The sequence below is a fragment of the Phasianus colchicus genome, chromosome 4, assembly GCF_987193195.1.
Source record: "Phasianus colchicus chromosome 4, bPhaCol1.hap1.1, whole genome shotgun sequence".
NCBI lineage: Eukaryota > Metazoa > Chordata > Aves > Galliformes > Phasianidae > Phasianus > Phasianus colchicus.
Genome location: NC_143439.1, coordinates 1,854,520 through 1,881,873, shown reverse-complemented (window position 1 = coordinate 1,881,873; position 27,354 = coordinate 1,854,520). Strand labels below are relative to the sequence as shown.

The window sequence follows — 27,354 nt, the reverse complement described above, 5'->3', positions numbered from 1 at the left end:
TTCATTTATGAGCTAAAAGCTCAACAGGGATTTAAATGAATTAGATCCTTGTGCACAAGAGAAAGTTAACCCTTACTGAGTAAAAATTTTTTATTAGTGGGTCAGGATTAGATAGGATATACTGCTTACAACACAGTACAATTTGAATTAAAATTAAATGAATGGTATACAGTGTCTTTGAACTTTTTTTTTTTCCATAATTGTTATTTTCTTTTTTTGTTTTATGATCAGAGAGTTCCACCAGCTCTTCTTTTCCATGTGGGTAGCAAAAACAAAGATAACTTCTGAAAACAGAAGAAATAAATCATATTTCAAAACACACAAATACAAGGCTTTCTCTCTGGTTTCACTTGAAACAAAAACAAACCTCCCCAAAAACCCACATTATGAAGTGCAGAAAAAGTTTGCCAAGTCTCTTTAATGACCCAGAAACTGATTATGATGTACTGAATTCTGCAAGTTAACAAATCTGTCCGCATGCATGATAGCAAAAAAAAAAAAGTTAGGATTCTGTCACCAACTGGATTTATTGTTCAAAATTACTCAGCTCCAATGGCAGAGTGATTTCTAGGGAAAACTTCTGGTGGGTAATTGGATGACATCAACAGGCATGTAAAGATGCTATTTGCAGACACCAACAGATGCTTTTTCAGTGGAAGATTTCTGCCAGCTATGCCGCAGAGGACTCCATGGTAACCCCTGACTCTCAAAAAGACAGGGTGACACTGGAGAGCTGAAGTCAGTTCTCCATCCTGGCATTTGCACATGTGAACTAGCTATGCTGTGTTTATGCTCCCTTATGGAGCAGTGGGGACAGAGCCATGAAAGTTTCAGATATGTCACCCCCATTGCACAAGGCATAAGCAAGACCTGACCCAAAGTTATCCCAAGCCAATTGATATCCCTCTCCTCATGGCATTTGACTGGGATCAAGGACAGTGCAGCACAAAACACAGCACCATTATTTTCACAAAAGAGTACACTGACAAGAGGTTCCTACCATTTTAAAGGTGTGTGTGCTGTGCCTAGCAAAGCCAAGGGGTCTTAACTACATGATACTCAATTTGTATACATGAGGAGGCAGGTCAGAAAATGAAATTACATTTGCTGTTCAAAATCCACCTTTGCTAGCCAAGTAGTTCTGCCTTTCTTATTCAACTGTTTTGAGTTTCCATTATCAGGGAGCAACAGCACTTGGAAACTTGGCCTTGGGTGGACTCATAGTTTGTGCCATTATTTATTCCTTCAGCCTTCATGTGTCCTCTTGAGAAAGTTGTGTCTGAATTGTATTCCTTTCTGAAAGAAATATGCTTACAAGCTACATGTGCTTGTAGAGTTTACAAATATCTCATCAAGTCAAACAAGTCCAAGTGGGTAAAAGGCAGTTCTGTTTTCCTGCTATGAATTTTTCAATCACACCTATTTTTATGTTAGCAAGGGAAATCCCCATGATTGAATAACTACAAGCCATTTAACAAACATGAAATCAAACAAGTACTTATAAAGAACAAAAACAAATGCTTCACTCCAAAAGGTATGTTTTCCTTTTCAACACTTCTTCCGTTAAAAGAGAAACATAAATTTAACTGATTTTTGCTTGTTTTTATTTTTTCTAAACAAAAAAGTTATTCCCTTCCCCCATCCCAGATGGCTAGATGTTGACTCAGTGCAAAGAACATGGGAGGTTATACAAACAAGAGCCCAGTCTGACAATTCATTTTAACTTGGCTAATACCTGCCCATTGCCATAACCAAGTCTCTGCTAACACTTTCATTCCTTTCTTATTTTCTCTGACTACATTGCACTCAGCTCAGCTGAATCACCAAGATTTCTTTTCTTCCTTTTCAATGAGGCTCTTTTTTTCAACGCCTAGAAGGGAGAAATACTTATTTCTCAAATGCAGCACTTGATGGGGTATACTTCTTGCAGGTGAATTGCAGAAATATTAATTTTCACAGTGGCAGCAGGCATGCTTTTCCCTCTGCTCCCCCACTTCAATGTGTCAGCACTGCACAGCTGGGTGCCCAGCTGTGGCACCCAGATGTACAAATCTACCCCCCAGCACTACTTGATCAAAAATATCAAATTGAAAGTGGATCTTAACAGAAATGCCAATGCTCTGAGTCTGTCCTGTACATACAGCCTCAGTCCTGGAGGAAAATCTCCAAACAAAACAATCCTGTTAATTCAGACTTCCTTATAGGCTTCTTTATAGGGGCCTGAAATACAACATTTAAAGGGGTATTGGGGTGGGTTTTTTTGGTTTGCAAGGCAGTGGACAGTGTCAGCCTGCTGGCTCAACTCCTCCAGAACTTGAAGGCAGGTCCTGTTGGGGGAAGTCATGGAATCCCATACAGAAGTATGGTGGCACAGTAGCACAACAGTCTGGCACAAGCTGTGTGGGCTCCTGCAGAAAACACTCCATGATCCATGCAGCTCCATGCTGGCATCCACCTGTCTGCCAGACCATGTGGCTCCAGAGAGGCTTTGGCATGGTGGCCCCAGGAAGGGATGCAAAGGACAGGTTCACAGGTTTGACACCCTATGAGTTGCATCTGCAAAGTATCCCAGCAAAATCCAGCTCTGTGGTTTGGAAACCTCCAGATCAGGCTCTCTGAACATATGGTGTTATTTTCACAGCACTTGACATTCTTCTAGGATAGTTCAGATGGTACACTCACACTCCCAAAATTACGTCACTGTTTTCTGAGTTTAATGGCTATAGATAATCATCGTTCACAGCTCTCCTATTTTCCTCTTCCCCTGAGAGATGCCTCCAGCTGCATGTACTTCACCCACGGCTGCTCTGCACACTTTCTTTGCTCCCACTCTTGTGCCACTCCAAGGGGCTTGGGATCCATGAACCACATGGTGGCAGGGACATGCATGTCCTGCTCCTTCCAGGTGATGAGTTTCTCCTGGCCAGTCTCCAAAACATGTTGGAACCAAGCATCTATCAGCATGCCTCACCACACACTGGGCTAAGGTAAGTTAAGCTTGGCAGGTTTGCATTTTCTTGCATAGCATTGCTACTGCAGGCAGGATTTTCTCCCTGATGAATGAGACCCCCTGACTTCTCCCAGTGAGGTCTCTTTGATGGATCAGAGCAGAACTGAGCAAATAAACTCACCTCTGTAGGAATCAAAACACTTTTGAGGGTTTTGTAATCTGAAGTTGAATACAGGAGTGAGGACGACATTTTGAAGAGATCCTAGATGTCTGAGGGTGGGAACTTTATTTACCAGTGAAGTGGCTTAGAAGCTCTGGAGTTTATTCCCACCAAAGCCCTCAGAGGTAGGGTTTTAAATCATTTTAATCTCTGCAGCAGAGAGACAGCTGCCAGACATGCTACTGGCAACGATGCTCTGTGGGGCTCTCGGCTGGACAGAATGTGCTCCTACCTGCAAGGCTGGATGTGGGCAGAACGAGCACAGCTCCCACGCAAAATAACCCCAACACGACCTACTTTGTGAGGTACTCCTGAGTGCTGTGGAGAAGGAAAGAGGCCGAGCCTTGGACAGTGGGAGCATCCTAAACAGTAAAGCAGGGGTGAAGCCAAGCACTCAGGGAGCCAGGAGACATGGAGGGAGCCAGCGAAGCACACAGCACCCAACTCAGAAAACCCCTTAAGCATGTATTTAAGTGCTGAGCTAATTCAGGACCACAGGACATCCACTCAGATGACCCTGGTGGATCTCAGGCTATTGCTAGCATTCCACAGAGTGCCCTACAAGCACAGATGGCAGAGGTGAAGACAGCACAGGGATGTGGGCAGAGGCTCAGCCTGCTGTAGCAGAGACAATCTACATCCAGAGAGCTGGTCCTCAGAGCAGTGCACTTCTCTAGGCAGTCACACTGAGTTATTACCATACAGTATCTTTTCCCTTTTACCATGTTTTTTTTTTTGTTTTTGTTTCTTTTGCTGTTGTTTTGTTTTTGGGGTGGGTTTTTTTTTTTTGTGTGTGTGTGTGTGTATTGTGGGTTTTTTTGTTGTTTTTTTGGTTTTTTTTTTTGTGGTGGCTTCTTTTTTTTTTTTCCCCCTAGGCTTGTTTCTTTCAAAATTTCCCATCTTCATTCGTAATGGCAGAAAAGTCATAACCTACATGTGTTGTGCAGATCCCTGGGCCCACCTCCCCCTCTGAGGGTTTCAACAATTGGTTGTTTTCTGTGCAGCAATAGGGATTGCAGCCCTGTGGTATCCTTCTGCATTCTTTGAGATCTTCCCTTCTCTCAGGGGAAGAATCTGTTTCTGATGTTAATGTAGTGCTACGTGTTTGTAAAGTATTATGGTCCTGCATGCTGTCACCACAACATGGTGAAAAATTAAGAGTTTAATTTCAGTTTAATTTACACATGCACATTAACAAAGGCAGAGGACAAGGCAGGGAAGGACTACAGCAATGCTAATATCTGCCTCACTCGCTTCATTCATGTGTGTTTCCAGGGGCTGTAATTGCTTTGTCCTGGTGTCGATGCACAAAAAGCAAGAAAATTGAAGATTTAGTAGAATCAGTAGCATTTTGACTCGTATTATGGAAAGAGAGAGTTTAAGAAAGACTCCTTGGAAGCAGAGCTAACTCCAATCCTTCTCGTTTGCTTTAAGTTTCTCCTCTTCACTCTAATTGCTGCAAGAAAGAACTATGCCCTTGTTTCTGAAGCACACCCTTAAACTCCTCGAAGCTGTAGGACGGCAGAGAAACGGCTGTGCCACACTTGGAGCAGAAAGGAACACAGATGTTGGCAGGCCCTCCCAATGCAGGCACAAGCCCACCCAACGCACTCAGCAGGACATTATCCCACTGCTGCCAAAGGCACAATGGCCAGCAACCCATGAGGAGGTGGGCAGGATGCAGTACTCCAGAAACAATCACACTCACTGTTGCCTCATTGGGTCTTCTCAGGCACAACCTTTGTGGAGACATGGGTGGATGAGAGCCAGGATGAAGACCTCTGGATGATAGCTTCATATGTTCACTTGCCACAGACAGGAAATCCCAGGCCCGTGGCCTCCACACCTCACAGCCATCCCGTACCTCATCTCTGTGAAAGAAAGAGACATGGTCAGAAAATGCCAAGGAAAGGACCGGAATGCAGACCCCTTGGATCTTAGCATGACATTTTAAGTGGACTGAAGTGTTACAAATGGAGGAGCCTCATTTTGGCTGTAATACATAAAAATTGTGCTACACATCAGAAATGTTTCAAAGAGTGTTAATTTATAGATGCTTTTATAAGGAGGACAAGTGTGTATATTACTTTTCCTTAAAAGTGCAGCTGTAACAGCAAACCACACACACACTCTGTAGGTTTTATAACCTTACTAATTTTCCATAAGTCTTAGGAGCTATTCGTGGTAACTATAAAGCTGTTTTGTTTTGTTTCAAGCTAAGAAGAAAAAGAATATTAAAAACAAAAGCCTTTGTTTTCAGAATACAACTAATAGCTGAATTAAAAAAAAAAAAAAGAAGAAAACCAGAAAAAAAGAAAAAAAGAAAGGAAAAAAAGAAAAGCCAGCAATGGCAAGGAGAATTTTTCATATAATTTACTCTGTATTCAGACAATTAAGTTGGGTTTTCATTGTTATTGCTATCCATATCAATGGAAAAATTGCACACAAAACTTGCAGAGATAAATGACAACCTAAGGAAATGTTGGATGAATCAGTAACAATTTTGGCTGTATACAGAAAATATGCAGTCATCAGAACAAAGATCCTGGGAGTATTGCACTGGATGAGGTGCTTGCATGGAGAGGAATGAAATTCCAGCTCTGCAACAGATTTCCTTCCATTCATATTCCCACATGTGAAACAGGCATCTACAATGCTAGTTTAGGGAGATGTGCAGGAAGGTCAAATATTGCAGTAAGGAGGAGCATGTAGGAACCAAGACTGAAATCCTCATCTGTTCCCATCACCAGTAAGTCATCCACCAGCCGTTTTATTTTATACCAGCTCTCAAGGCTTGGAATGATATTTTTCTCCCGTAGGAGAAGGAAACAAAGTTTTGTATGGCATCATTTCAGAATAGCTCAGTATCAGGGTATAGTGCAGAAGACTTGAGTTCATCCTCCCAGCTTTTTTATTTAAGTCAGGACAAGCAGAGCTCTGACTGCAAGTTTGCCCAACTACCTGTGCAGAAAGATAAAAGTAGCATTCTCTGTAACAAAACAGTTGCAGGAGGCATAAAAGGAAAATCTTCTGCCAGAGCTCTAATCCCAGTCCACAATTTTTACCAAAATATTTTAGCTGTGTCTTAATATGAGGTGGGAGGGGAAGGTCTGCACAGAAATGTTTGTATTTGCCTTTAACAGCCTGAAAATGGGACTGAACTTTTTAATTCTTCCACTTCTCTGCACATTTGTCTCTGTTCAATGGTTTCAGAGGAAAAAAAATTACTTTCAAATCCATAAGGGGGTCCAAAATGCTGCTCACATTCCAAAATCACTGGGAGAGTTCCCATAATAAAATATTTGTTGGAAAGGCACCAGGCCATATTAAGTATGTAGAGGCAGACCTAACTCTCACTCACTCTGATGGGCCTGAGACAGAACATTAATGTTATTTGAACTACAGAACTATATATTGAACTATATACAGATTTCATACTTAAAGCATTTCTTCACCTGTTGAACAGCATTTTATTTACTCCCATGTGTTATTATTTCATTTGTTGTGTTACTTTAGCTGCACTTAGGTGTTACTGCTAATCTGTTTCATAGACATAAAAGTATGTATCTGTTTATTGCTGTTGGAGATTTCAAGATATAAGTGCTAGTTCTACCATCTCAAGATATATTTTACCCGCTGAAGAGTGCACTACTAAGCTTTTCATGGATGGGATTCACCTGAGAGTGCTGAGGGAACTGGTGGAATGATAGCTGCGCTGCTCGCCATTATCTATCAGCGCTCTTTGTTGACTGGTGAGGTCCCAGAAGACTGGAGGCTTGCCAGTGTGACTCCCATCTACAAGAAGGATTGTAAGGAGGATCTGGGGAACTACAGGCCTGCTAGCCTGACCTCGGTGCCAGGGAAGGTTATGGAGCAGATTGTCTTGAGGGAGATCACGAGGCATGTGCGGGACAACTGGGGGATCAGGCCTAGCCAGCATGGGTTCATGAAGGGCTGATCCTACTTGACCAACCTGATCTCCTTCTATGACCTAGTGACCCGTCTGGCAGACGAGGGAAAGGCTGTTGATGTGGTTTACCTAGACTTCAGCAAGGCCTCTGACAGTGTCTCCCACAGCATTCTCCCGCAGAAGCTGACAGCCTGTGGCTTGGACAAGTACAGGGTGGCTGGATAAGGAACTGGCTGTAGGGCCAGGCCCAGAGAGTGGTGGTGAATGGAGCTAAATGCAGCTGGCGACCTGTCACAAGTGGTGTTCCCCAGGGGTCGGTGCTGGGGCCTGTCCTCTTCAAGATCTTTATTGATGACCTGGATGAGGGCATTGAGTGCACCCTCAGTACGTTTGCAGATGACACCAAGTTGGCTGGAAGTGTCGATCTGCCTGGGGGTAGTGAGGCCCTACAGAAGCATCTGGACAGGCTGGATAGCTGGGCTGAAGCCAATGGGATGAGGTTTAATAAGACCAAATGCTGGGTCCTACACTTTGGCCACAGCAACCCCAAGCAATGCTACAGGCTTGGGGCGGAGTGGCTGGAAGACTGCATGGAGGAAATGGACCTGTGGGTGTTGATTGATGCTGGGCTGAACATGAGCCAGCAGTGTGCCTGGGTGGCCAAGAAGGCCAATGGCATCCTGGCTTGTATCAGGAATGGTGCTGCCAGCAGGAACAGGGAAGTGATTGTCCCCCTGTACTCAGCTCTCGTGAGGCCGCACCTCTAATGCCCAGTTTTGGGTCCCCTCACTGCAAGAAAGACATTGAGGCCCTGGAGCAGGTTCAAAGAAGGGCGACAAAGCTGGTGAAGGGTCTGGAGCACAGGATTTATGAGGAGCGGCTGAAGGAGCTGGGATTGTTCAGTCTGGAGAAGAGGAGGCTCAGGGGAGACCTCATTGCTCTCTGTAACTACCTGAAGGGAGGTTGTAATGAGCTGGGGGTCGGCCTCTTCTCTTGTGTAACAGTGATAGAACTAGAGGGAATGGCTTCAAGCTGTGCCAGGAGAGATTTAGGCTGGACGTTAGGAACTTTTCTGAAAGAGTGGTCAGGCACTGGAATGGGCTGCCCAGGAAGCTGGTGGAGTCACCGACCCTGGAGGTGTTCAAGGAATGTTTGGATTTTGTGTTGAGGGATATGATTTAGTGAGAGCTATCTGTAGATGGTTGGACTGGATGATCTTATAGATCTTTTCCAACCTTGGTGTTTCTGTGATTCTGTGATTCTGTAAACTGTTCCCATTCAAGCTATAAAAATCTGTGGCTAGCTATATTCATCACTACAACAGCAATGGTATCATCAGCTTGCTGATATATCTTAGAATCACAGAATGGCTTGGGTTGGAAGGGACCTCAAGGACCATCAAGTTCCAACCTCCCTGTCACAGGCAGGACCTTCAACCTCCAGATCTGGCACTAGATCATGTTGCCCAGGACCCTCTCCAACCTGGTCTTGAACATACCAGGGATGGGGCATCCACAGCCTCTCTGGGCAGCCTGTTCCAGCACCTCACCACTCCTTCTGTGAAGAACTTCTCCCTGACATCCAATGTAAACCATCCCTCCATGAGCATAAATCTTCCAGTGGCCACCACCAGACAAACAGAAGATTCAGCTTGTCCATTTCGTTCCATAAATAGAAAGAAAACCTAAATGAATGAGGGAAGAACATTAATATCCAGGAATGCTGCAGTGAAATAGCAGCAACAGAAATAAGGGCTATGCACTGTTTTGTCCTTAAGCCAAGAGAACAGCTTGTGGCTCACAGGGAAAATACAACCCTTGAAATGAGACTCCTGGTAAAGCTCTTGATAGTCTCCTGCTTTCATATCCTGTGTTAAAAGACACCAGGATTTCCACCTCTAAATATTGCCTCTACTTCTTGTGCAGGGAATACTTTGTGCAAGTATTCCTTGTAAAATGTGTTGACACTGTGGCATTTCAAATAAATATGCTGTTTTATTGCATGCTAAGATTTGTTAAATTATTATTATTGTTCTGAATCCAAGTCTTTTCAAGTGAATTTTGCATAAAAACTCAGAATACACAAAGAGAAAGTCAGAAACATGCACAATGAAAGTTGAGAGTGCTGTCTGGAAGCTTTGTAGTCATTCACCAAATTCACAGCAAAAATTGTTTTCTTATTAGACTTCAACAAATGAAAACTTTCATATTTAACGTGGAAAGTCTTCTGAACTATTTTTATTCCCTCCATCTTAAACTGAGTTCTGCTGTAGTACACACAAAATAGGTCTCTCAGACTACAGCATTTTCTCTATATTTAAAAAAAAACAACAACAGTTGATAAGGGAGGACAAAATAATAAAAGGTGACACAGCAAGCGATCTTGTTCTCAGAGAACAAGATTTTCAGCATGCCTCATTGCTGAATTCTCAATTTTAGCTAATTCATTTCATAGGTCTAAAGAAATAATAAGCAAAACCATATAAGCTCCTTTTCTTCTGTGTAGGATGCACAGACAAATCACACTTTGCACCACCCCTGTGAAAAGTGACAGCAAGAGTAAGCCAGAGTGACTGAATTCAGCAAAGATCAAAGTACAGTTAAGAATCAATTATCTTGCAGCTTTGGAGTTTAAAGTGGAGGAAGGGAGGGTGTGTTCCAAATAATTTGAAATGAGAGACTGGTCTTAAAAATGTGAGTCAAGTCTACTAACTCAGCTTTGCTGAACAATAACTGATAAAACAGGGTTTTGGAGTTAGCAGCAGCTAAATTCAGGAACTTATTTCTGCTCTAATGCACTCAAGTACAGACTGCACACTGGAGTGCATATCAATGACACTACTCACAGCTGTACACAGTATACCTCCTTCCAAACAAGGAAACAAAAATAGCTTTTCTTCTACTTCCATCAGAGATACATACCTTAAAATCTGTGTGCCTATGGTTCATAGGAAAACAGTCACAACAAGCTTAACTCTGCTCCCCAAATGCGCCGTTCTACCACCACTATCATCTCCAGCCTCCAGAAGGTCCAACACCAAAAGCAGAGAAAATTCAGCAATTATCCCCGAGTGAGCAAAAATATAATACACATGCATTCCTTAAACGCAACGAGAAATAGTAAAATGCAAAAGTTACTGCATGGTGACTCTACTCAATCAAAGTCTGTATTTGACTTCCCTTTGGATAGATTGTGTGATCTACAGTACCCAATTTTTCTGGTTTCTGTTATGGAGGATATAGATACCAACTATACACTGAAACATACAGGAGTTGAGTGTTAACAGCTGTTTGTATGCAGAATACAAATCTTAAACACTGTGAGTTCCATGGCTCTAACCACACTACTCTGCAAATCCTAACTTTCATTAATAAGGCTTGGAATTACAGTCCGTGTCTGGGTGTGAAAGTCCCATTAGAACCCTACATTTCTGTAACTTACAGGCCACGCCAAAAGAGAAGAATTTGTTGGCAATCCCTTCTCAGTGATCATTCTTCAACTCTTCTTACTGCAACTAATATTCAGCATCACTTGCCAGACATTTCAGAGCAATAAATTTCTCAAAATGAAGCTTATCCCATAAGTCTGGTGAGGTGCAGCTCATTAATGCCAAGTACCTTGTTTTGTCTGTGAGAGAATTAGCTATTTGACCTTGTAATACTCTTTGATTGTTTATTTAACTCAACATCCAACCATTTAATGAATAAATTAAAAAAAGTTAGATATTGCATAGTATCTTAGCATGACCTGCCACATAAATTAAGACTGCTCTGTTCCACAAACACTATAATCCAGAGCTGAACGATTCCTCAAGACTAGGTCAACTGAAGAAATGCTTTCTTAGGAAGAAAGACATTGGATAATGCTCTCTTTCATCTGCTTCTGCTACTCCAGTCACCTTTCAGGTAATATGGCATGAGAAATTACTTCTGGGAAAGGATGCTGTAATATAAGAAATGAACACTGGGAGTTTTGGAATTATTTAATAGTGAAATTAAAATGTAGCTACCGCATTCCTCAAAGGCATGGGCTTCAGCTAAGGGCTGGTCTAAAGCCCAGTAAAATTAATATGAGTTTACTGAGTGGCTTTAAGAGCTGCCCTCCATAATTACTGTGCATGTAACACGAGCACAAGCACATCTTGCATTCTGTGGGATATACACCATTTCTCTTACCAGTTCCAGGAAAGCATCAGAGAGACTGCAGGAAAATATGCTTCACTTAGCTGCAATTCTATTGTCCTTCCATTCCTGCTGCCTTGTGGATCGTGTAGCAAAAGCTGGCTTCCATGAGGAACAATTCAAAATGAGCAGAGAAAAAAAAACAAAAAAAATTGTTATTAAATTCAGTGTATATTCATAGGACTATTGTTTCTATCTAGTCCCTTGAACATTCTGGTTCAGCAGACCCCCCGAACATGTAATCAAACTGACTTTTCAGTCCAGACAGAAGACACTACTATTCATGTAATTGGGTTAAGTGTCACTGAATTGTTCTAGGGCAGTGTACTCTATAGATTCTACCAGATTATTACCAAGAAATACATTAATCACCATGACAGACACAAAGCAGCACTATTCACAGTCTCTGAACTGAGGCATCAAGTAGACCCATTGCTAATTAGGATGATGACAGCCAGGAATTACAATTTAAAGTCTCTGTTTATTCTTCACTCCTTAAGATTATTCATCTCTGTTCCATCCTATTCCTCCTCACGAATCTGGTGGCAAAACATTAGGCCTCCTGTGATTCGGTTGAATAGTCCCTTGTTAGCAGACACACACTAACGATGATAAATGATAGACAAGAAAGCAGACACAAAGCTACAAGACCTGGAGGTACAGTCTTTGTGTACACACAGCATTCATCTAGCATTAGCTGGCTTTCTTACACCACAAAAACCAAATGATACAGACCAGAAAATGTGCATAATGCATGAGGTAATAGTGACCTGGGTGATGCCTTGGAAGAGCTTAAACATACACAAATACTTTATTTAAAAAAAAAGAAAAAAAGAAAAAAAAAGATATGCCATCCTGAACACCTGCTTACTATCTTATGCTCTTTAAGACATCAAGCCTCTGTATTACTTCACAACACATGATACTGCTAATGCCTGTCTGAGAAGACACAATGATATTTTCCTGCATGTGGCCATACAATCAGCAGGTTTTGACTCCCAGGGGACTGGACTAAAACTACAAATCCTTTTTTTAAGTTCTCTTTTTTAAACAACTTGTAAGAAACACCATGCTAAACTACGAATCAGTTCTTCCTTGCATTGGCTGAATGGTAGAAGGAAAATGTTATTAAAAAAAAAAGGGGGAAAAGACAAAAAAACATGCTTCTACAGAGATTTATCATGGGAATTTGGCACAATCTTGTGTAAGAAACTTGCCTAACAGTTTATAAAGTCACTTGGGATGACTGGCATTTGGGTTACTGGAAAGAGCATGAAGATGACAACGAACTGAACACATCTGTATCTGCAGGCTACAGACATGAGACCAAGTTACAGCAGAGAGGTTACTGGAGCTGTGAATGCTAAAGGAGAGGAGAAGCAGGCAGAGCTGCCTGCAAAAACATAATATTGAGAAGGAATTGGCAAATCCAGAGAAATGGTTGAAATGGAGTTCTTTCTACAGATAGCCCTCTTCCTGCCTTGTTGACTAGATGAATGTGCTGATAGGTAGCAATGATAAATTTCTTTAAAAGTCCTTATTGGGGAAAAATGAGAATATTAAATTCTTTCCCATTTTCTGAAGTCTAAAGTTCGTATGTCCGTGAAGTCTTGCCTTGAAATAGTCTTTCATCAGAACTGGCTGTAGATTTTTATTTTTATTTTTAGTCAAAACATTTTGATAACATGCTTTGAGTATGTTTCAATAATCACTTCAGCACAAACCATCACTGACATGTCCAGGAGTTTAAGTGTTGGAGAAGTCCAGCTTTTCCACAAGTATTTTTTTGCTTCAGAAGAAGCCCATGCTGGAATGAAAACATTTTTCTTACCAAGCTTTCAGACAATTCTGGAGATTCTCCTACTTGAGATGGTGATGCTTTAGTGCAAGGAAGAAGCAGTCAAACAGAAAAGCTATTTCACAAACAAAAACAAAACAAAACCATGCACCTTAGAGCTAATTTGCAGCAGTGATTTTCCTACCTGAGTCCTTGGCTAAATGTTCAGAGGACATCCTCTATTTCAGCCCTTTTGACCAAATGCAGTACCTGTGTAGAAATCAATGCACGGTGTATCTTTTTAGAACAAGTAGTTGTTCCTCACACCTTCTCAGGCTGAAATTGGCCTGCTTACATTTTGCACCTTTCTTATACTCTCCTTCAGTAGCTGGGTATAAAAGAGTTACAACATAGCTTCATCTATCATTTCATTTAACCTCCATTTTTTTATGTGTTAATATTGAATTAACTTCAGGCTGACAAAAATACATAAAGGAAGAATTTGTCTGCCTTAAGTTAACTTAATATATAATTAGGACAATAGAATAGGAAAGAAATGGCACTTTACAATGAAAGCATTCAAACACTTAAAAAAACAATACATACATTTCTGCATGAAGAAACTAAACCAGGTAATCTTGGATCAAGCCTGTGAGCATAGGGCAGATAAGTGAGAATATCCACTGCCAGAACATTAGTAACAAAGGAAGCTCAGTTTTAAAAGAGCCACAAGAAGAAAAACATGAATAGCTCTTAATGCTTCTCATAGCAATGAAACAGCCACTTAAAGGGAAAATGGAAATTTGAGAAACAAATGGAGTGTAACTTTCATTACGGATTTGTTTTTCAAAGGCTATCTATGTTACATGATTGGTAGACTTCAGTCCCTGTAGTGCAACATATTCATACCGGAGCTCAGATTTTAGTGAGTACATGATGTTTTGATTGGAAACTGGATATAAGGAGATTCCTTCAAACAATAACCAAAATGAAGACACTGACGTGAGGAATTCAGCTGTGGTTTCCCATGCAGCTGAGGCTGTCTAGAAGCTCAAAGATCACAGCAAGAACGCTGCTATTGTCCCTCCAAAATCCTCCAGTGATGCCCCAGCGCAGCCTTGCCCCACTGCTCTGCCACAATTAGTTGTAGAGAAAAGCATCACTTGATAACCTACTGAGAGCCCCAACAGGCTTCCTATCTCCCTTCACAATGTCATTTAATGAACAGAACCACTTAGTTTGATCCCCAGTTGCCTGGATAGCCAGGTAAGGACCTTGAGGTACAGCAAAAGTTTAGCAGATTTAATTCAGGCCAGAGCAGCCCAGCTGAAACCAGAACCCATCTTCCATTTCATGCAGAATTTCAAGCTATGCAAGGTTAATTGTGGACAGCAGAAAGGTGCAAATGAACAGCAGTGGCACCCGTCAAAATGCAAGCTGTGCTAGATTTTAAACAGGTTCTGTATTCAACTAATGCTTCTGCCTCTGGCATGCAGAACAAGTTTGCTCAAGAGCAGAAAAAGACTGACTAATACAAAGCTGCACACTGAAGTGCTTTATTCATTTTTTCACATTGAACTGACAGCCTAATTAGTAACATTAGTGCAGAACTAATAGCACATTTGTTATAGTGGCTGTTTCTTTCCTCAATGTTTTATCTAAGGCTCAGAGGTTTGATACAGCAGTATACTAAAAAAAAAGAAGGGATTTTTTTCCTTTTTTTCCCTGCCGTTGATAAATCTTGGCCTGTTTCAGTTGTTTATTTTTCTGATCAGATGCTAAGCTAGAATGATTTTTTCTTGGTTAGAATAAAAGCTATCAGGTGTATTCATTCTTCTATTTATGAAGGTGTTCAGGAACAAATTTTTTCTAATCACTGATGCTGTAACATCAGAGCAACAGTGACTGTACTTCAGTTAGCCACACCATAGTTGTTTGTAGAGCCAAGACAAAAATGTGCTCATCGGTTTAAAGAAATTCATGTGCTTAGGGGGAAAAAATCCCAGACAGTAATACTCAAGAGATGATGAGTATTAATTATAGAAATAATTAAAAAGTACAGACCCCGGTGTTCCAGGTCTCTCTTCCATACATTGCTTGGTGCGTTATTTATACCATCAAGACTGCAGCTGAAAAAAACTAGCAAGGGATCTAGGGATGGCTTGCTTGCTCTCATAAATTGTAATATATGAGCATTTGCTGGTGGTAAGGAAATGTCCATTTCTGCAGACCCATCTCCTCACAGTTCCCTGCAGTCACAGAGGGCAGCTGTACAGTATGTAACACACGCACAGCTCTTGCTTAGCCCAAAGCTCCAGATTTACTAAGCATAGTCACTGACGCTAGTAACAGATTTGTCCAAAGACTTCCAGCAATATGCTGGTGTGTTTACAGGAAGAAGACATGTTGCTGTTCATGCAGCAATCAGCAACTGTTAATGTAAACTTCACCAGCCCCTGTTCACATATGGCTGTGAACATCCAGCAGGGATGAAGCGAGCCCCTGTGTGCCAGGTGGAGAGTCTACTACACACGAGCATCCCAAGCCCTTCTTTAAGTTACACTGCTGATGCTGAGTGTACCTGAGACACAGGAAGTACTAGTTTCTGCTTCAAGCAGGAATTTATAGCCAAATAGAACAAAATCCAGCCACATGCCCAAAACCACCTGCAGGACCAAGTACCACAAGGGAACGCCTTACCTGGGCACTGCAGGGATGCGGCAGAATCCCAACCAGTTTGGCAGCACTGAGTGGCCATGTCCAGCCTTCAGCTGCAAGCACGGAAATTAAGGTTTGGGCCTCTAAAATAATATTTTGGATCAAAAACATGTAGATACATCTTGATTAAAAAACATTAATTTACCTTAGAGCAGTTAATTTGTTCTTTCTGTATCTGTACATGAACTGGGCATTTGTTTAGGAACCAGAAAAATCTGTTTCCTATAAGCAGCTTGGCATTCTGTCTTCATTGTCTACAACAGTCATAAAGAGAACATTGTGCTATCAGAAAGAATCATTACTACTTCAATTTCATCACACTGGATTAATCTCACACTGGGATATCAGAGGCTAATTTGAGAGGAACCAAAAGAAAAGTGGAAGCGGACCTAGAAGTTAATCAGAGTTTGCCTGTACTTAATACAGCCCCGGCTCTCTCGCCTGCTGTTGAACAAACCCTTTAGAAAGTTTGTTCCTGATCTTTATCAAAGAGTACAGATGGAACTCTACATACTGAGATGTGAAAATCCCAGCAAGGACTTCATGGGGAATGGGCAACTGGGACCTTTATTTCAGCCTGACTGTCCACTAGGAAGTGCTTGGAGGCCTACTTTTTCCAAAATGACTCTCAAAAAATTCTCTTAGTGGGTTGTTTCTTTTCCCAGAATAAAATATAAGTTCAGTGCGTGAAATAAGCTATTACCAATAAAAGTATTTTTATGGTAGGATAAGGGAAATTTATGCTAGGGCTTTCACTTGTTTGGCATGTTGGCTAAGAGAAAATCAACAATGGAAAAACAGCGTTTGCTACGTCTGACTGTGTGAGGCAGCTCCTTCCTGCTCCCTCTGGTGGTATGGTTTTGGGTTTGCAGTTGCATGGACGCCCGAGCTCAGCTGCCTGCTGTTGACCAGAGCCTGCCACCGGAGTGGTGCTGCACCAGCTGTTTGCGCGTTCTCCCAAACACTGACCAAAATCCTTTGAAAGCCAGGATGTCCATGTTTCCACTCCGAGGAGACCTCATCAGCTTTGTCTGGTAGACTTTACCAAGGCAAACAAGAAACCAGAGACTCCCGCATTCCAGACCCCAGTCCCAGGTAGCTCACACCTCCAAAAAAAGCCCTCCTCTGTGCGTGCCTGCTGCCTATGGGCACCATTGGATTTCACTGGCTGACTGCAATAGGCAAAAAGACAAAAGGAGTGAGGACATGGACAGAAATGCAGGTGCTATACATACTGACGCTTGGCAACTGCCCCATCTCTGCTTTCTTGCTTCCTATTTAATTCACTCTTCAGGGGGGTTTATTATTGATCTATGCTAGAAAATAACTCATATAATTGCAATGTCAGTGTGATGTTGTTTTGCCCAATATAACATTTCATTTAGAAATTTCTGGATGCAGTTATCCCTTGTGACTAATAAAAACAATGGCCTACTTGATGTGTGAATTATAAAATGCTAGTTGTCTCAGCATTTCAGATCAAACAGACCGTGTCCTTCTTGGGAGCAGCTGCAGGAATTCAAGGAGTGAAACAGGGCAGGGCATCTTGCATTTACTTGTTTTTATAAGCACTAGGCCTCCTCCATCATTACAATCCTCACCCCCTACCCCATCTTCCATTTTTCTTCCACTCAAGGAAGAGGAGGAAGAGGACAACCAACATGGTGCAGCCATGGGAACTGCTCAGCATTTGCCCCCCAGTGTTTCAGTGGCTAATAATGGGCAATGATACCTCCCCCCCCGCACCAAAAAAACCCAACTGTGTAAGGATTTGGTCAGGAAATTTCCAATTTGCAAATTTTTGGATGAATTTTATGTATTCATGCACGTATCCCCAAAATTCTGTCTACACAGTGATTTCAAGACAAGGAGGAAAGGGAGAGAAAATATTTGGGTTTGGATCCCTATAAATCCCCAACTTGCTCCTTTTAAAATACACACATTCTGTTAAAAAGAAGAAAACTATTTTACAGTCCCATTTTTTGAGAAATAAGCTACTGGCAAGATAGAACTGAAGCTTAATAGTTTTCAGTTCTGGTACAATCTGAACAACTTCACTGGCAACCGACTATAGTTAAGATATTAATAACTTATTTAAAGAATAATTTAGAGCTCAGACAATTCCAGGAAGAGGCCTGAAACTGGAAAAGTGGGGTGCTCGGGGTACTCAGCCCTTAGCACTAAACGTGAAGGTCCTTAGCTCACAGAGTGAACAAATCACATATTTCTGTTCCAGTCAATATGAAAGCGGATTCAGTATGAACCACACAACACTGCACATTCATTGAAATGAATTCCCACATTATGTCATCAATGTGTTTATTTATTAGTTTACAGAATTTGAACATAATCCGCAACACCAATATTAAGACAGAAAAAGAAAGTAAAAAATAAAAGGCAGACATCTAACTCAAATAACTGCTATAAACTCCCTCCATTCTGTGAAATCTACACCTAAAGGGCAAGGCTGCTCTTCTAACAAGCCAAGGCACAATCAGATTACATGAGAACCAAAAGAAAACTTGCATCTCAATTCTTGTGCCTACACTTACAAATAGTTCCTGTCTTCACAACAGAGAAAAAGGCATGTCCTGAATCTGGAGACCACAAAACCTGAGGAAGTCCAGATCCACCCTGAAACTTTGCAGCTGATACTTTTCTTTTAATTTATCACACAGTGAATTCACTGGGTTTTGAAAGATTTACTGCAAATTAGATTACAGATTAGCTGTACTGAAGCTGAAATCAATGTATTACCACTTACTGAAACAACTTCAGCTTTTTGTTAGTTTGCAGACAACATCACTGTAAGCACTGGCACCCGCTTGACCATCAGCAGAATGCATGCTTTGATAAATATTCTAAATTAAGCACATATGAGAGCCTGAGAACCACAATGACATGCACCTTGGAATGAGACTTGGAATATTTCGTCTGGCAGAGTTCAAAAGGCTTTTCATCTGGGAGCAGCTGCAGCTTGGTTAGCACAAGAATGGATTGATTGTAATTTATAACACAGAATATGGATTAATGCAATATTCATGGAAAACCATGTGTGCAGAGCTCCATCTGTCCAGTGGAGTTCTGAAAGCATTTTACTTTGGGAAAGAATGACGTAACCAGAAAGCATTTGCCTTCACTGCATCCAAGTTGAGAAGAAAGGTATTTTCCTTGCTTTGCTGTTATACAAACAGGTAGTAAAGTCTCAGACGAATCCCTTCAAGCCTTACCCAAAGAGGGCTGGAACAGCTCTGGTGGTCTTCAAGGCAGGGTCTGTGATTCAACTGCCTTCTTGTTTTTGCCTGCAAGATGACAGAGACTACAAGATGCGTTGGGTCTATAGAACATCCTCACAGAACTTCTGCTCTTGAGATCAGAGCTGGTGGCCATATAGACAAGGACCCATGCACAGCCATGAGGGACTATAAATAGGAGAAAGGGCAGCACACATGAAACAAACCCAGCAGTCTTGTACAGTATTAATAAACACTAATAATAATAAATAATAATAAGCCACTGTAGTGGAAATGGTAAATCATGGCCTGAAACAGTGCTTGATCAACTGGTGGGAAGACAGGGCATGCAGTGCACCTCGAGGCTTTCCAAAGGTAAACAGCTCTTCTCCTTCATTTCTGCAGCTGCTGTATTTGGGCTCATTCTCATTTGCTGTAGCCAAAGACTTTTCCACCCTGCTATTATCATGATACTTTCCATCCCATTATAGCGTTACAGCCACCAAGAACAATCAGACAGACTCAGGCAGAGGTGATGAATGTGAAGATAACGGACAGACCACAGGACTCATTGTTCTATCAAAGGCTGAATAGACTATTGCAGTCTCTGCTGTACTGTGCACGATGGAGAGGCCAGCCAAACTCCCACACTTAGGTATTCAGCTTGTATTCTTGTTGCTCTGATGATACTGAAGACCTCAGAGTCAAGGCTGAACAGTATATTTGGTGAATCTTACTGGGGAGACAAAAAGATTCTGTGTCAAACTGCACTCCTAGATACGTCCACGTACAGTCTTCACATGGTTTTGTTTCAAAGTACAGAAAAATATTAAAAAATAGAATTTATCCTAAATCACAAATCTACAGAGGCTGGCACAGTGCTCAGGGTCCATCAGGCCCAGCCCTGGCTGCAGCAGGGCCACCCACAGCAGCTGCCTAGGCCCATGTTTGAGTAGCTTTGGGAGATCTCCAAGGAGATCAACAGCCTGTATTAGTGATCTATCACGCTCAGTAGAAAAAAAAAGAGCCACTAAAAACAGCCTGGCTCTATATTCTTTGCACTCTTCAGGTATTTTGTACATATTGATGAAAAGCTTTCTCTTCTGCAGGCTGAACAGTCCCAGCTCTCACTGCCTCTCCTCATGGAAGAGATGCTCCAGTTTCTTTGTCATCTTTGTTCCCACTTTCACTGAACTCTTTTTCCAATATGTCCATGCCCCCCAGAAGTAGACATAGCAGACAAGCTGTGGCCTCACCAGCACTGAGACCAAGAGAAGGACCTTCCTTTTTGACCTGCTGGCAACACTCCTCCTAATGCAGCCTAGGACACTGTTAGCCTTTTTTGCTTCAAGGTCTCATTGCTGGCTCTTGCTCAACTTGGTGTTCATCAGGACCTCAGGTCCTTTTCTGGCAAGCTGCTTTCCAGCTGGTTGGCCTGCAGCCTGTACTGTTACACAGAGGGTTGTTCCTCTGCAGGAACTTTGCTCTTCTTGAGCTTCATGAGGTTCCTGGATAATAGATACTGTACACATATGCTGCTGTTGGAATGAGTAACACTCATTCCCTTTGCAAATTGGAATCATTATGGTGGATTTTATGCACAGAAATCATTCTTTTTCCAATAAGATGAAATTCTGCAGCTGCTTTAATACATGAGGCATCAATTTAAGATTTGAAGTAAATAATATGCTCCTGAAGAGGAATACACTTCTACCAAGTGAGCTTGCAAAAAAGGGAGAGTGCAGTTACCTGAGTTTTAATTGAGCCAGGACACTGGAGCATGTCACAGGTTACAATCCTCATCCAGGAGAGATCACAGAAAATTAGAACAATTAAAAATGCCTTTGGGAGATAAGCCTTGACCAGTTAAGGCAACCTCTCACTGCTTGGCAGGGGGATACCAGTCTATAGCATCCACAGTTTTCTTGGTGCTTGTGTGTGGCCAAACCGGGAATTCCAGCCTTTCCAAGAGACTTCGTCCCCACAAGATCTGAACAAAGAGGCATGGCAAGAGGAGAAAACAGTTAATTACAGTGGCATGGAGACACCTAACACACTTCCTAGACACATATTCATGGGAAGACTTAAGCAAACCACAACCTATTTGAAAACATGCCCATAGATTCCTTTCTGTCAGGAGAGTTGTGTTCAACACACTTTCAAAGCCTGATTATAGGCATTTATACCACACAACTTGCAATCCCTTGTAATGACTTGACTTCCCTTTACACTATTATGGCTGCTTATCTTTTCCCTAAGTCAGTTTCACAAGGTGCATGATGCACCTTCACACCTTTCTTGGGTGTCATTTAATCTTTTTCTACTCTCCTATTATTTCTTTCTTTTTTTTTTTTTTTTTTTTTTTTTTTTTTTTTTTTTGATGAAGCATTAGCACACTGGGGGAACCCACTTGGTTCAGAGGGAACTGTGATTTTAATCCAAATTGCCAATAAAACCATAGTGAAGCTCAGGGAAACATGATTGTACTTACAGCAGCTTATGAGTTGGCTAGAAATCACCCAGTTATTACACAGAGGAAGAGATAATTACTGCATACAATTATCTGATTTTTTTGATTGACAGAATGGTGCTAGAAGTGAAACTAAGTCAGTGAAAGATCCCCTGCTATTTCAAAAGGTCTTCATTGTTCAGGGTTAATGTTCCCTTGAAGTTCTTTTCCAGAAAATTAAGGAGTTTGGAAGAAAATAAATATCTCAGATTCTAGAACTCCTGCCACTCTTCAGTTCTGAAGAGCAGCCTTTATGGGGCAGCAAATCTTTAGTGGTTTAGTGGTCTCCAGTAAATGAAAAGGAAGAGCTGACTACAACAGACATGGAGATGGTTGAGGTACTCAAGTTCTTTGTTTCAGTCTTCAGTGTCTCTTAGGCTTCCCAGTTCTCTCACAACTCCAAAGCTTTGGGTGGGAGTCGGGGAGCAGACCACCTCCTTCTGCAAGGGAAGAGGAAGTCTGAGACCACCTCATGAGGCTGAACGTGTACAAGTCTATGGAGCTGGATGACATGCATCCCAGAGTCCTGAAGGAACTGGCTGATGTGGTTGCCAAGCTGCCCTCCATCATATCTGAAAAGTCATGGCTGTCATGTGAAGTCCCCAGTGACTGGAGAAAGGAAAACATCATTCCCATTTTTAAGAAAGGGAAGAAGGAAGAGTTTGGGATTTAGAGGCTGGTGAGCCTTGCCTCAGTGCCTGGGAAATTCATGGAGCAGGTCCTCCTGGAAGCTCTGTTAAGGAGCATGCAAGACAAGGAGGTGATCCAAGACAGCCAGCAGAGCTCCACCAGAGCTCTGGTGGCCTTCTGTGATGGAGTGACAGCATCAGTAGATGTAGAAAGAGCAACTGATGTTGTTTACCTGGACTTGTGCAAGGCCTTTGACATGGTCCCGCATCACATTTTATCTCTAACGTGGAAAGAAATGGTTTTGAAGGCTGGACTATTTAACAGATCAATGCAGCTGATACAACAGAAGGCAGGCATGCAAAGGGACCTGGAGTTTGAGAAGTAGGTCTACATAGACTTGATGAGGTTCAACAAGGCCAAGTGCAAGGTTGTCTTCCTGTTTTGTTTTCTGTCACATGCTGATCTTTAAAGCCCCTTCCAAACCAAGCCATTCTATGAATTTTCTTATGATGTTCCTAAAATCATACTTCTTCCTTATTTGTTTTCTGCAACATGCCAAGCTGGTGAGATTGTGTTAACATACCAGATCACTTTGTTGTGCTTTCTACACTGAGTACATGTTTTTCTTGTATCACGTCCTATAAGACATACTGAAATAATCTAAGATCTGGCACATCTGATTTTGAAAGACAAAATCATCAGAGTTGATGCTAAACTGTATTCTGGTTTGTGCATTTTCTCATATGCCATCATTTAAAAGCACTTTCAAAAACCAAGGTCTCTCTCAGATCCATGAATAAAGAAATGTGTATTGTCTTTTCAGGGCTATTCTACAACTAGCCTTCTACAAGCACCACTTCATGCTGGAATATTATACAAATCAAACTTTCTATCAGTCAAAGCTGTCCTCCCCATCACCATTTTTCTAGTGTTCTAGACTGCACATTTTCTTACTGTTATTTTCCTTGCACTCAGGTAATTCTTCCTCTAGGAACTCATGTAGTTTCCTATACACCAATCACACCTTCCAACTACTTCCCTTTCCTAACAGCCTGAAAGTTCTTGAGGTGAGTAAAGGCCATGTGACACTGTGGCAGAAGATCCAGAGTGAAGAAGCACAAAATGGATAAGTATCGCTGATGGAAAAAGCACTGGAAATCACTGGGAGGAAACAGGTGAAAATACAAGTAAGAATATCTGATTCCCATCTTACAAATAAAGAGTGGGGAAATGTTACGTTTCCCTCAAGTATCTAAGCCTCTACTTGTCTATATCACTCCTGTGGTGTGAACACCCAGCTCAGAAGGCACTGAGTTACCAAAAGGCACCCTCACACAAGGCAAACACCAATGCAGCCTGAAGCACTCTCCTCTCTACCACCCAGCATTTCAGCCAAATGAAAAGCAAAGCGTTCCCTCCAGGATAACCAAACAAAAGCTATGTGTCTTGAACCCTCATTGTATCCAAACAGGCAAAGGGAGTTTGCCAGAGCAAAAAAGCTCCAGAGTCAAAGGATTTCCACTGAGAGTACTCTGCAACAGGTCTTCTGAGGATTGGCCCACATTTCCCAGCCAGCTCCTACTGCTGCAGCAGAGATGAGAAGCCTCCCATTGCAATGACACATTTGACAGTTTTGCCAAGAGCACTGGATGAGGTGTCAAGGAAAGAATCACTGCACTTTCCTGAAAAAAAGCAGATGTGCTGAGGAAGAATGCTTGAAATGCTCTTTCTAGTAAACCTGGCTGGCAAAGAGCCTCTGCGGAAAAACACCAAAGGGTGTTGATACTTTGGTTGTCTCCCAGGGGAGATGGAAGAACTCGTTCTTCCTAGCTTCTAACTCTCCAGAGCTTGCTCACCCAATGTCAGTAATGTTCAAGGCATCTGCACTGAAGAACAAACATCTTTTTTTGTGCTCAGGCTCACTTTGAAGACATTTTTACACTCTGAATTTAAAGCTAATTAATGCCCTGTGTTTGCCTTGCCTCAATTAGGAGACTTCAGAGCCTCAGTGCTCAACATAGGGCTTTCATCAGGTCTCTTCATTACCCAAGAGGAAATCCCAGTCCTGGCCCCAGCAGCTCCCACAGAGAGGAGTGCCAAAGCCACTAGGCTCTTGTAGGTCACAACAAAAAGTGCCACAAGAAAGCTGAAGAGGCTTCTGGGAGAACACGGCATACTTTGGGCAGTGCCATCAGGGAGATTTCACTATGCTGAATGACAAAAGGATTCATTCATTCAGCTTCAAAGCAGGTGCTGCATCAAAGCACCAACTCAGAGTAAGGAGAAAACAATTCACAATAATTATGCTTTTACAAATCTAAATAGAAGGAGAAGCCACAGTCTTTTTAGGTTTTCTTGCTGAAGAGAAACCTCAAGGAGGAATCAGTGCCGTAACAGTTGTTAGAGCCCACAATAAAGGATGCCTTCCAGAGGCAAAATTTTAAGGGAGTTACAGAGCAAAGTGGAACACACCACTGATGACAGCAAGCTGAGCAATGTGGTTGATACAACAAAAGGAAGGAAAGCCATCCAGAGGGACCTTGACAAACTCGAAAGGTGGGACCTGGTGGATCTAATGAGGTTCAACAAAGCAAAGTGCAAGGTTTTGCTCCTGGGTCACGTACACAAACTGAGAGAAGAACTCCTTGAGAGTGGTCCTGCTGAAAATGACTTAGGGGCCTGGTTGATGAAAAACTGAACATGTGCCAGCAGTTTGTGCTTGCAGCCCAGAAGGCCAGTGGTATCCTGGGCTCCATCAGAAGAGGGGTGGCCAGCAGGGACACGAAGGTGAGTGTCCCCCCCCGGTTCTGCCCTTGTGAGGCCCCAGTTGGAGTACTGCATCCAGGTCTGGGGTCCCCAACACAGAAGGATGTGGAACTTTTGGAGATGGTCCAGAAGAAGGCTTTGAAAATGATTGGAGAGCTGGAGCACCTCCTCTGTGAAGACAGAATGAAGGAACTGGGAAAGAAAAGGCTGCAGGGAGACCTCATTGTGGTCTTCTAGTATTTAAAAGGAGTTCATAAACATGAAGGAAATCAGCCTTTTACAAGGGTAGATTGTGGTAGGACAAGGGAGAATAGCTTTAAACTACAGAGTGGAGATTTAGATTAGATGCCAGGGGGAAGTTTTTTTTTTTACTGAGGGAGTGGTGAGGTGCTGAAACAGGTTGCCCAGGGAGGCTGTGGAAGTTCCATTCCTGAAGATGTTTAAGGCCAGGTTGGATGGGACCCTGGGCAATCTGATCTAGTACTTGATCTAGTGGTTGGCCTGTGGCAGGGGGGTTGGAACTTGATGATCCTTGAGGTCCCTTCCAACCCAAGCCATTCTATGAGTCTATGAAATGCCCATATACCTCTGCAGGTGTATGGAATGGGTGTAAAAAACATGTATGTAATAAAATCTTCACAATTGCTACCTGAGACTACTCCTGAACTTATATCTTGGTGGAAGGTTTTAATAGTATGGCATAACCTAAGCCATGTATTTATTCCATTTTTAAGACAGTCAACTTCCATTTGGTTTACTTAACACCCTTTGACTTTACACAATGTATAATGGAAGTCTCTTCTTCCATTACTTCTATATGTCATATCCTTTCTTTCTGTTTCTTCTTTAAAACATATTGTTTTCTTTATGCAATGCAAAATGGTGCATCCAGAACTTTGCAAATGGAATGCATAATTTAACATTATATTTTATTCTAGAGAGACACACCATAAAATTAGGATTTGAACAATATTCTTGCAGATCTAGGGGAAGGGAACAAAGTAACACAAATAAGATATTTGTGGCATATCTACAAAATATTTTCCAGATATTTGCATAGTAAGAGAAAGACTTAATATTAATAAAAGGTTGGTTTATAATTCACAAACTGTGTTATACTATGCTTAATTCCTTTAGCTAATTTTGCATATAAAGATTGTGCATGAACAGAGTTTGGGGTGACACTGAGAACAGAGGATGAGAAAAAGACCATATTTCAGATATTTCTCTTTATATATCCTTCTCATTCCCACCTCCCCCCAGAAATCTGTGCAGTGGGAAAATGCAGAGCAAAAGACTACTAGAGCTCAAACCACATTGCAGATGAGACCACAGTGGGGTCAGAATTTCACAGTGTTGAGGTCCTGTCTCTGTGAAAGTCATTTGAAATGCTGAGGACAAAAGACTATGAGTAACATTTGATGCAGTACTACTGTAAAATCAAACAGAGGAGAGAAACCAAAGTATAGTCAAGAGAGAATAAAAGTCAGGGAAAAGAGAAAGGGGATGGCCTTTGCTAATAGCTACTTTAGTCATTATCATAGGCGTGAAACTAAGATATGAATTCATAGGGAGCTGTTTTGCCCTGGGATACTGATGTAAACAGAGAGATGTCAAATTATTAAAGTTTGAGCTGATGCCAGATAGTCTCAGACTGCAGAGTTTCTGCTACTGAATTTGAACATTATCACATGAACACTGATCTTTATATCTACTGGCTCCCCCAAACATCTGAGTTCCGTACAAATCTTAGTTTGAGCATTGCTAGGGCTCCATTTTTTCATTTTCCCCAGATGTGAGGGTTTTTCTTATTTATAATATTGTGATCTGGTATTTGTGGCTGCAGAAATACATATTTAAAAGCATTCAGTACACAAACAGTATCATTCTGCACTTGTAAATATGCAGCTCAAAATGGGGGTTCCAACAGAAATTTGCCTTTCTTCTTTTCTTTAACTGGTCTGGCATCTCTGCACTCCATTAATAGACAGGGAGAAAAGAAAAGGTGTGTTACCACAACCAGCAATCATCAGTAATTAATACTAGAAAAGATCCAAGGCAACAGGTACACTTACACCACCACATTTGCAGCTCATGTTTATTAGTCACCACTTGATGCTAGAAGGTCTAATACCTGGCAAGGCTTTACTCCCTCTGATCTCAGGAATTTACAATTGGGAGGACCATAGACACAACACAAATGTCCACTTGTCCCATGCACTGCAGTATGTAAAGCAGGGTGGCAATGAATGCAAAGCAGCTAAGCTCCCTGCTTCAGCACCCCAAAGTGAAGATGGGATATCCATCCCATCAATGCAAAGCACAGTAGGCTGGGATGCCTAAGCTGTTGGTGCATGGGCTTCCAACCCGCTGGCAGTGCTGGCCACACACAGAGACGCAGGAGGACTGAGCCGCTTGTCACTGTCACCTCATCATATGCCTCACTTCCCTGGCCACTGT

At 41.9% G+C, this 27,354-nt stretch overlaps 1 long non-coding RNA gene across 2 annotated transcripts; it reads right to left on the bottom strand.

Annotated features, from left to right (window-relative positions):
* Positions 1-404: 404 nt before the first annotated feature.
* LOC149918001 (uncharacterized) lies at positions 405-13,311 on the bottom strand. 2 transcript variants are annotated; one of them, XR_016465705.1, is made up of 4 exons: positions 13,244-13,311; positions 11,256-11,363; positions 10,002-10,099; positions 405-5,041 (listed from the first exon to the last, which is right to left on the bottom strand). It is a non-coding gene; the product is annotated as an uncharacterized LOC149918001 (long non-coding RNA). The 2 variants fall into 2 exon arrangements; XR_016465706.1 differs by lacking the exon at positions 405-5,041 and adding an exon at positions 8,142-8,764.
* Positions 13,312-27,354: the final 14,043 nt, after the last annotated feature.